The sequence below is a fragment of the Drosophila navojoa genome, unplaced genomic scaffold (genome assembly GCF_054131105.1).
Source record: "Drosophila navojoa isolate 15081-1374.11 unplaced genomic scaffold, UAZ_NAV_1.0 NAV_Backbone_211, whole genome shotgun sequence".
Taxonomy (NCBI): Eukaryota; Metazoa; Arthropoda; class Insecta; order Diptera; family Drosophilidae; genus Drosophila; species Drosophila navojoa.
Window position 1 is genome coordinate 37,543 of NW_028301787.1, and position 7,699 is coordinate 45,241.

The following is a 7,699-nucleotide window of genomic DNA, read 5'->3' on the forward strand; positions in this document are numbered from 1 at the left end:
TCGGGAAATGCTGAGCTCACGAAAGTTGTTGTATTGAATTTTAGTTAATGAATTTTCAAGCAGATATGCTAAAGCTTCATCCTCCGTTAGTGCAACCCAATCATTTTTTTGAGTGAAAAAATTTTTTCTGGCATTATTGGGGTCACTCTGAGGAAGAAAAGTATTTCTTAACACAAGGGCTGTATCTTCTCACTTGACTTTACTCCATCAATCAACCAACAGTGCCTAAAGGGCATTCTAAACGAAGAAACAACAACATGCGACGTTAGAGATATTGGCAGTGAAGAAATCATTAAAGAAATAGAACAACGCCACGTTATCATCTTCAATACCATCAACACAACAATCACATCCACATGTGGCAAACCGAAACGAATTAACGGATCAGCCATTATCACATTCAAGAATTGTTCCATTAATATAAATGGATTGAAATACGACGACACAGAGGTAGATTATACCGAAAAATACATTCTCTCGATTCCACAGCTCGAAGACAAAGATAATTAATACAATTAATGATATCAGTCTATATAAGCTTCAACTACAGACTCTTAACACGCAGAATGGAATAATAGAGATGAAAAACTTAAACTTCACCCACTTAACAGCAATATATGCACAACTTATTGGCACTATTTGCTATAACGATTGGCATCTTCTGGACCTGCAAAACCAACAAAATTTTGTTCACCGCCGCCTCGACTTGGTGCCGCTTAAGCATTACTCGTATTCGTGTGGGCAACGCTTGCTGACGAATGCTATGTTGCGAAGCTGCATTATCGCCTTTAAAAAGTCAGTCTTGATTTGTAGACAGCAGAAACAAGTTCATTTAAAACAATGTAACGAACCCCACGTTGGGCGCCAGTTGTAACGAACCTTCGGTTTATCCCGAGTCTAAGCTGGGCTAGTTTCAGCTGACTGTGGATTCGTGCCAACAAATTTATTTGTTGAAGCCCCAGCGATAATAATTAGTCACTTGTGAATTTAGGTTTTATAGCGTAAATATATTCTCTTGATTAAGTTTAAAATGTACACGTCACTTAAAGTTATGCTGACTCGCTGGTTGGCTTTAGCGAAGCACACCTACCGAGCGCTGGGTTCAACGCACTCCGGCTGCGAGAGTATTGTGATAAAACACGCTAGTTTACCGGGACGATTCGGGAAACGCCAGGACTTCGGTCTGAACAAAACTCTGGCGGTTCGCTCAGATATGCAGGCCTCTCCTACTATCCCACTCGCTCACAGCACAACACTAGCTTTATTTTCGCTCACAAACACTTCTCTTGCGCACGGCTACGCGAACTTACTCAGATGTGCAGGCCTCGCTTAAGCCGCTGATATGCACCGATGTCCTGATCGGTGCCGCTGATGCTGCTGATTGCCTCTTTTGTTGTCGCAAGGATTCCCACTGGATGTCCTTGCTGCTCCCACGATGTCCTTGCTGTTCCCACGATGTCCTTGCTGTCCTTTGAAGTCCTGGGAGTCCTGATTCACCACTCGCGTTGACTTTCACTAATCACTTTAATCACCACTTTTCTCAAGCCTCTCACTTTTCTCAAAACTCTCAACCATTTCAAGCCTCTCAAACATTTCAAGCCTCTCATGGAGCCGCCGGTGGCCTTTTATAGCCCAGCCACAGGCCCTGCTTCGGGTGATAACGGGGCCCGTTCGGCTCTGGAGCGGGGCCTTTCAGCCGCTCGTGCCCATAGAAACGGTAAAGTGGCGTGATCCGGGTGACGCCACTTTCCCGCCAAATTGCGTGGCAGCCTCCCATTGGCCGAAGTACCGTTGGTGCCCTGCGAGTGAAAGTGATCACTACTATCACCCGGCACGAACGGCACCTCGGCTCCACAGCAACGGTAAAGTGGCGTGATTCGGGTGACGCCACTTGCCCGCCAAATTGCGTGACCGCCTCCCATTGGCCGAAGTACCGTTGGTGCCCTGCGAGTGAAAGTGATCACTACTATCACCCGGCACGAACGGCACCTCGGCTAACGGTCCCCGATGATCGTCGTGCGTGCGACGCGAACCCATTGCTGAATCTGTAGGAGCGAAAGAGACCGCCTCTAACAGGACTTTGACCCCCCCTTTCCAGTGCGAGGGTCGCTCCTACAGTATTCGCGTCGCTGTGTGGAGCAACATATATATGCACGTATATGCATATAAACGCACAGCAAATACGTACGTTCATATACATTAATACGTGCATACCTATATTGCTCCTCACAACAAGTAAGACCGTTGCAGTCGGGCGCTACCGACTGCGGAATACTCATTCACAGTCCCTTTGTAAATTTAATTTAATTTGGCTTTAAAAAAAATTAGTACAAAACAATTATGCTTTTTGATTATATTGTAGCTTTTGGTAATTTTTATCGAGTAATCGATAATTATTATATTGATCGTGCACTTTTTGAGTACCGGTAATTTTCGTTGATAGCTTTCGGTCACACCTATTCTTAAGCGTTTGCTTACATTACAAAAGCGTGCTTTTTAGCATTCTAAGAATTGCGATTGATTTCTGGATTTTCTAGCTGTTATTGTAGTTTTGTCAGATGACGCTCTGTTATTAGCTTATTGTATTTTAGCTACCAGTTTGTAAAGCACGCGCTCATTTGTATGAGTGTATGCAAATTTATCATCCGCTACTCTGGCTCTTCTTTTCTATAATGCGTCATAACAAGAATCTCATTTTTGGATTTCATTTTAATTATATTTGTTGACAGTAGGCGGTAGCGCTGTCGGCAAAGGCGTCGCACAGTGGAGCCTTTGCTCATTTTGCGTTACAAAAATCATAACTTTTAAACCAAGCAAGATATTTCAAACATTTAAAAAGCATTCGACAGAGAATTCTTCAAGCTATAAATAAACCAAAATACAGGGTGATGCGTTAACAGGGTGCTTTACCTCAAACCTGAAAAATGTGATTTTTGTCCTAAAATGTATGTTTTTGTATGAAACTCTACAAATTTTTTTGTTGAAATTGATTTTATTTCAATTATATGCAATAAATGTAACAAAAATAAAAAAATAGAAAAAAAAAAATTAAAATAAAAAAATTTTTTTTTAATTTTCTGTTTTGCCGTCGGCATTTCTACCTACGGCATGCAGCTGCATGCAGATTTGACCTTTTTTATGCCGACTTTGGGTTAGTTTTTTGCTATAGAAACCCGGGGTGGAACATGGTGGCAGCAAAAGTTTTATTTATATTAAAGAGGACATATTCAGAAACACGTGTGTATAAATTGAACTCGGAACTCGGCGGAACTCAAAAGATATAGACTACTTTAGGTAAAAAAAAATGGTCAAATTTAGAGGTTTAGTAAATTTAAACCAGCTCTGCAATGAAAAGTCGTATTAACTTAATTTTTTGTTTATTCTATTAGTAATAATCCATTCTTTAAATCGCAACCAACACTGCAAAAATTGGTGAAAGATTTTTCCTACAATTCTATTGACAAGTGGGATATTTTTCATAAAAACTCGCTGCTTTTCACAACTTTGCCACTTTCCCAAATTTTGAAGGGCTATAACTACCCTTAAAATTGACCGATTTTCAAAAATCTTTCGGCTACAAACCAGTAGATCGATTTATTTTCATATGACATCAACTTTTTAAAAATCGCTTAAAGTACCTTTTTTGATTTTTGCCACGCTATTTCGGCAAAGGCTCCACTGTGCGTCGGCTAAATTTGTTTTTGTTATTTTGACAAACATGGCTTGGGTGCGAGTTCAAATCCCGCGGAAAACTCTTTTTTGTAAATTGCAAATTTTGTTATATTAGCTTCTTTTATAATTTTTAAATATTTAAATTTTATTTTTAAATTTTATAAAAATGTTTCCTTCCGTGTTATCAATGCCTATTAAGCCTCTTTGTATATACATGTACATACATAGATGCTCAAGCATATAAATGTCGCAATTTTATACTACAAATGCCGATTGCCACGCCCCTAGTGGCCGTAGACAGGCTTTGAATGCTTACGCTCAAAAAATGTGAAAATTACTTGCTCTTCGACACGGCCATCCTGACCTTAACACGGCTTCGTGTAATATTATACCAAGCTTTTCCACATCATCAATTTATTTACCAATTTTTAAACATAAGATATAATTTCCGCTTTATCTCAAAAATTGATCTATTACAACTATATATCTTTTTACATTTTTTATTTCTTCTTACAGTTTGTATAAAACCTTATTTCCGATTTTAGTTTTATTCTTAGGTCGACATAAATTTATCTTTCTACTTAGCTCAAATTCTTCATAATTGTTCGCATTATCATAACCTTAACTCGTTGTTCTACATCAAATTATCTCATGTGCCACACGGTACGATCAGAACATTTCACCATCTCTTATTTCATTACTGTCTCTTGCAACAGTGTCTTTTTCATTTACTTCATTACTGTCTCTTTCAACAGTGTCTCTTTCATTTACTTCATTACTGTCTCTTGCAACAGTGTCTCTTTCATTTACTTCATTACTGTCTCTTGCAACAGTGTCTCTTTCATTTACTTCATTACTGTCTCTTGCAATAGCTTCTCTTTCAATCAATCCATTACTGTCTCTTGCAACAGCTTCTCTTTCAATCAATCCATTACTGTCTCTTGCAACAGCTTCTCTTTTAATAATATTCAAATCCTCGTCGCAACTTTCCATTTCAATTGGTACATACCCCTCCGTCTAACAGTTCAAATATCTGCAACGGCCCTCTAAATTTGAGACTTAATTTCGTCTGATGCCTTTCTTCATTCCTCAACAACACAAAGTCGCCCATTTTATATCTAACTACTTTAGCTTTGGTTTTATCAAATCGCGCTTTATTGTAAGCCCCTGCTGCTGAAATATTTTCCGCTGCCCGTGCTCTTGATTCTACCAAATCGACCTCATGTGTCGTGTCGCACAGTGGAAGCAGCCCCAACGGTCGAGCAACCTTACCAATAAACAATTCTAAAGGACTTGCCTTTGCTACACGACTTACTGTACAACCTCTCCTAACGCGTCCTGCCAAGATCGATTGCTAGTCTCAACTGCAGTTAACAGATTTTCAAGGTGTTGATAGTCCGTTCAACTTATCCGTTTGCTCTACTTGCGCCCGTCGCAATTAAATGCAAAACTTTGTGCTGGTGAAACACCTACCCTGGTCTGCGATTATGAGGTTTGGTACTCCAAACAATGATACAGCTGTCACAACAATTATGCAGCTCTTAGCATCAATCTTGACCGTGTGTGTTAAATAGACAAATTTAGTGAAAGCATCTATTTGGACAATAACATACTCCTTTTGATCAGACTTCCCACTTAGTTTTCGACGAACTTTCGTATATACTTGGACATGTTTTCAAACCAGTAATAGTCATAGGCCCTATCCAACGTCTTCTCCCAGCCTAAATGTAAAATTGATTCATAAATCTGATTTATTACAGACCATCTGAACGCTCTTGGGACAACTGGCAAGGATAGAGTTCTACCATTTCTCTGGATTTTACGATATAATATTCCCCCTCTTAACTCATAAGTTTTTATCAAGTCCTCGAGCAAAGAATTCTCTTTGAACTCTTTCACGATATTACTGATATCAGCATCTTTGCGCTGTTCAGCCATTAGCCAATCACTAGATATTTCTGAAAGATTAACTCGCTTTTCCTGGATCTTTTTTTTATTTTTTTTATACCCTGAACCCATTGAAAATGGGAAATCAGGGTATAATGGTTTTGTTAAAAGTATGTAACAGGCAGAAGGAGGCGTGGCAGACCCTACAAAGTATATATATTCTTGATCAGGGCGACAAGCTAAGTCGATTTGGCCCTGTCCGTCTGTCTGTCCGTCCGTCCGTCCGTCCGTCCGTCCGTATGTATGAACGCGTCGATTTCAGAAGATATAAAAGCTAGAGACTTCAACTTTCTTTTAAAATGTCCGTACATATCACGCGCATATCGAGTTTATCACTAAAAAACGATAACTCATTCCGATACTTTTTTATCGATAAAAAATCTTATCGAAGATCACTTAAATAATTATATCCCCTACATCTTTCAAGCTAGAGTCTCCAAATTTAAAATGTATATAAAGATGTATTTTATACAATTTCGGTTTTTGTTAAAATTTACCCCCCACCCCTAAATCCACCCCCTCACCCTCATCTTTGTAAAAGTCGTATATCAAATACTAGAGACTTGTGCACATATATTTTAACATTATGATTACGTTCTGAAAGTTTCATTACGATCGTACGTCTAGAAATTAAATTATTCAACAAATAAGTTCTCATAATATCGCCAACACTGCAGCGCAACCCAAGCGCAATCGCCTGTATATTTGAGTGTGTGTATGCGTGTGTTTGTTTGTATGTGTGTGTGTGTGTGTGTGTGTGTGTGTGTGTGCGTGTGTATTTGCTAATTATTATTGGAATATCAGTTGCTTGTAGGGTTCAGGGGATCTCGTAGTCGAGCAGTCTCGAATAGTTAGTTTTGAATAGTTAGGTCAGCTCGACGCTGTGCCGTAGACTGACTGACTATATTTATTTATTTACTTCTATACTATTGTATAATGTAGTAAATTTGTTGACGCCTCCTGTGTGTAGATCTCAAAAAATGAGTGTTACATTATATGTGAAGTGAAATACAAAAGTAGTTTGATTAATTTTGTGTAAATTTGCTGACACCTACTGTGTGTAGATCTCAAAAAATGAGTGTTACATTATATGTGAAGTGAAATACAAAAGTAGTTTGATTAATTATGTTTCAGTGAATGTATAGATATCTTGATTAAAAATGGCATCCTGCCAGGAAACGTGATCTCTTCCGGGACTGGCATCCTGTTTTGGGACTCAAAATCTGTATGGAACCAGTAGTTTATCTGGAGCCAGCATCCTGCCTGGGAACGTCGATTTGAATAAGATTGACATCTCGACTAGAGCCAATATTTCGACTGGGAATGGAATTTTGCCGGGAGCCAACGACCTGATTGAAACCAGTATTTTGAGTGGAGCCAGTATCCTGCCTGAAACCATCGTTCCGCCTAAAACTGATATTCTGATATGTATTGAAGTTCCGATTTAAGTTAACAGGATGATTAAGAGTAGAAACTGCATTATTAGAAGGGATAGTAGCACCGTATGTCCAACCATGTGCTCATCTCTGCTTGGCCTGTAATAGTTCCCATTTCTTCTTAAATATGTTTGATTGCAAGTGATTGTTGAGCATCACGGTGTAACGCTTCCACTTCAGCCGTTGTGGAATGCACGGGTAGTTACCAATTCGTCTTGCCTCAGGATTGGGATGAGCAAGAAGCCGGCTCACATATTTATAACACAGTTTATTATAGATGCTTTCAACAGTGTCTACTTGCAGATCTATATGAAGTGTGTTATTACTGACATACCACGGTGCACCTGTTATTTCCCTAAGTATTTTATTTTGTGCTATTTGCAGCTTATTAAATCTGGTCTCGCATATCAGCGCGCCCCATATAGGTAGAGCATATTGCCAAATTGGCGCAATAAGCAGCTTATATAGTAATATTTTAAGTTTTAGTGGCAGCTTACTTCTAGCTCCAATTATCCACTTTAATTCTTTAGTTCTGGTTCTAAGCTTGCCAATTATATTATTAATATGAGTTTTTAACAAGAGTTTGTTATCCAGTTGTATGCCCAAATATCTATGACTAGTTTTGTTGGCAATATTATTACCCG

The 7,699-nt window shown here is 39.0% G+C and overlaps 1 long non-coding RNA gene across 1 annotated transcript; it reads left to right on the plus strand.

Moving 5' to 3' along the window:
- Window positions 1-6,482: 6,482 nt before the first annotated feature.
- Window positions 6,483-7,460, plus strand: LOC149090414 (uncharacterized). Its single transcript, XR_016197620.1, has 2 exons — window positions 6,483-6,603; window positions 6,699-7,460. It is a non-coding gene; the product is annotated as an uncharacterized LOC149090414 (long non-coding RNA).
- The last annotated feature ends 239 nt before the right edge of the window (window positions 7,461-7,699 follow it).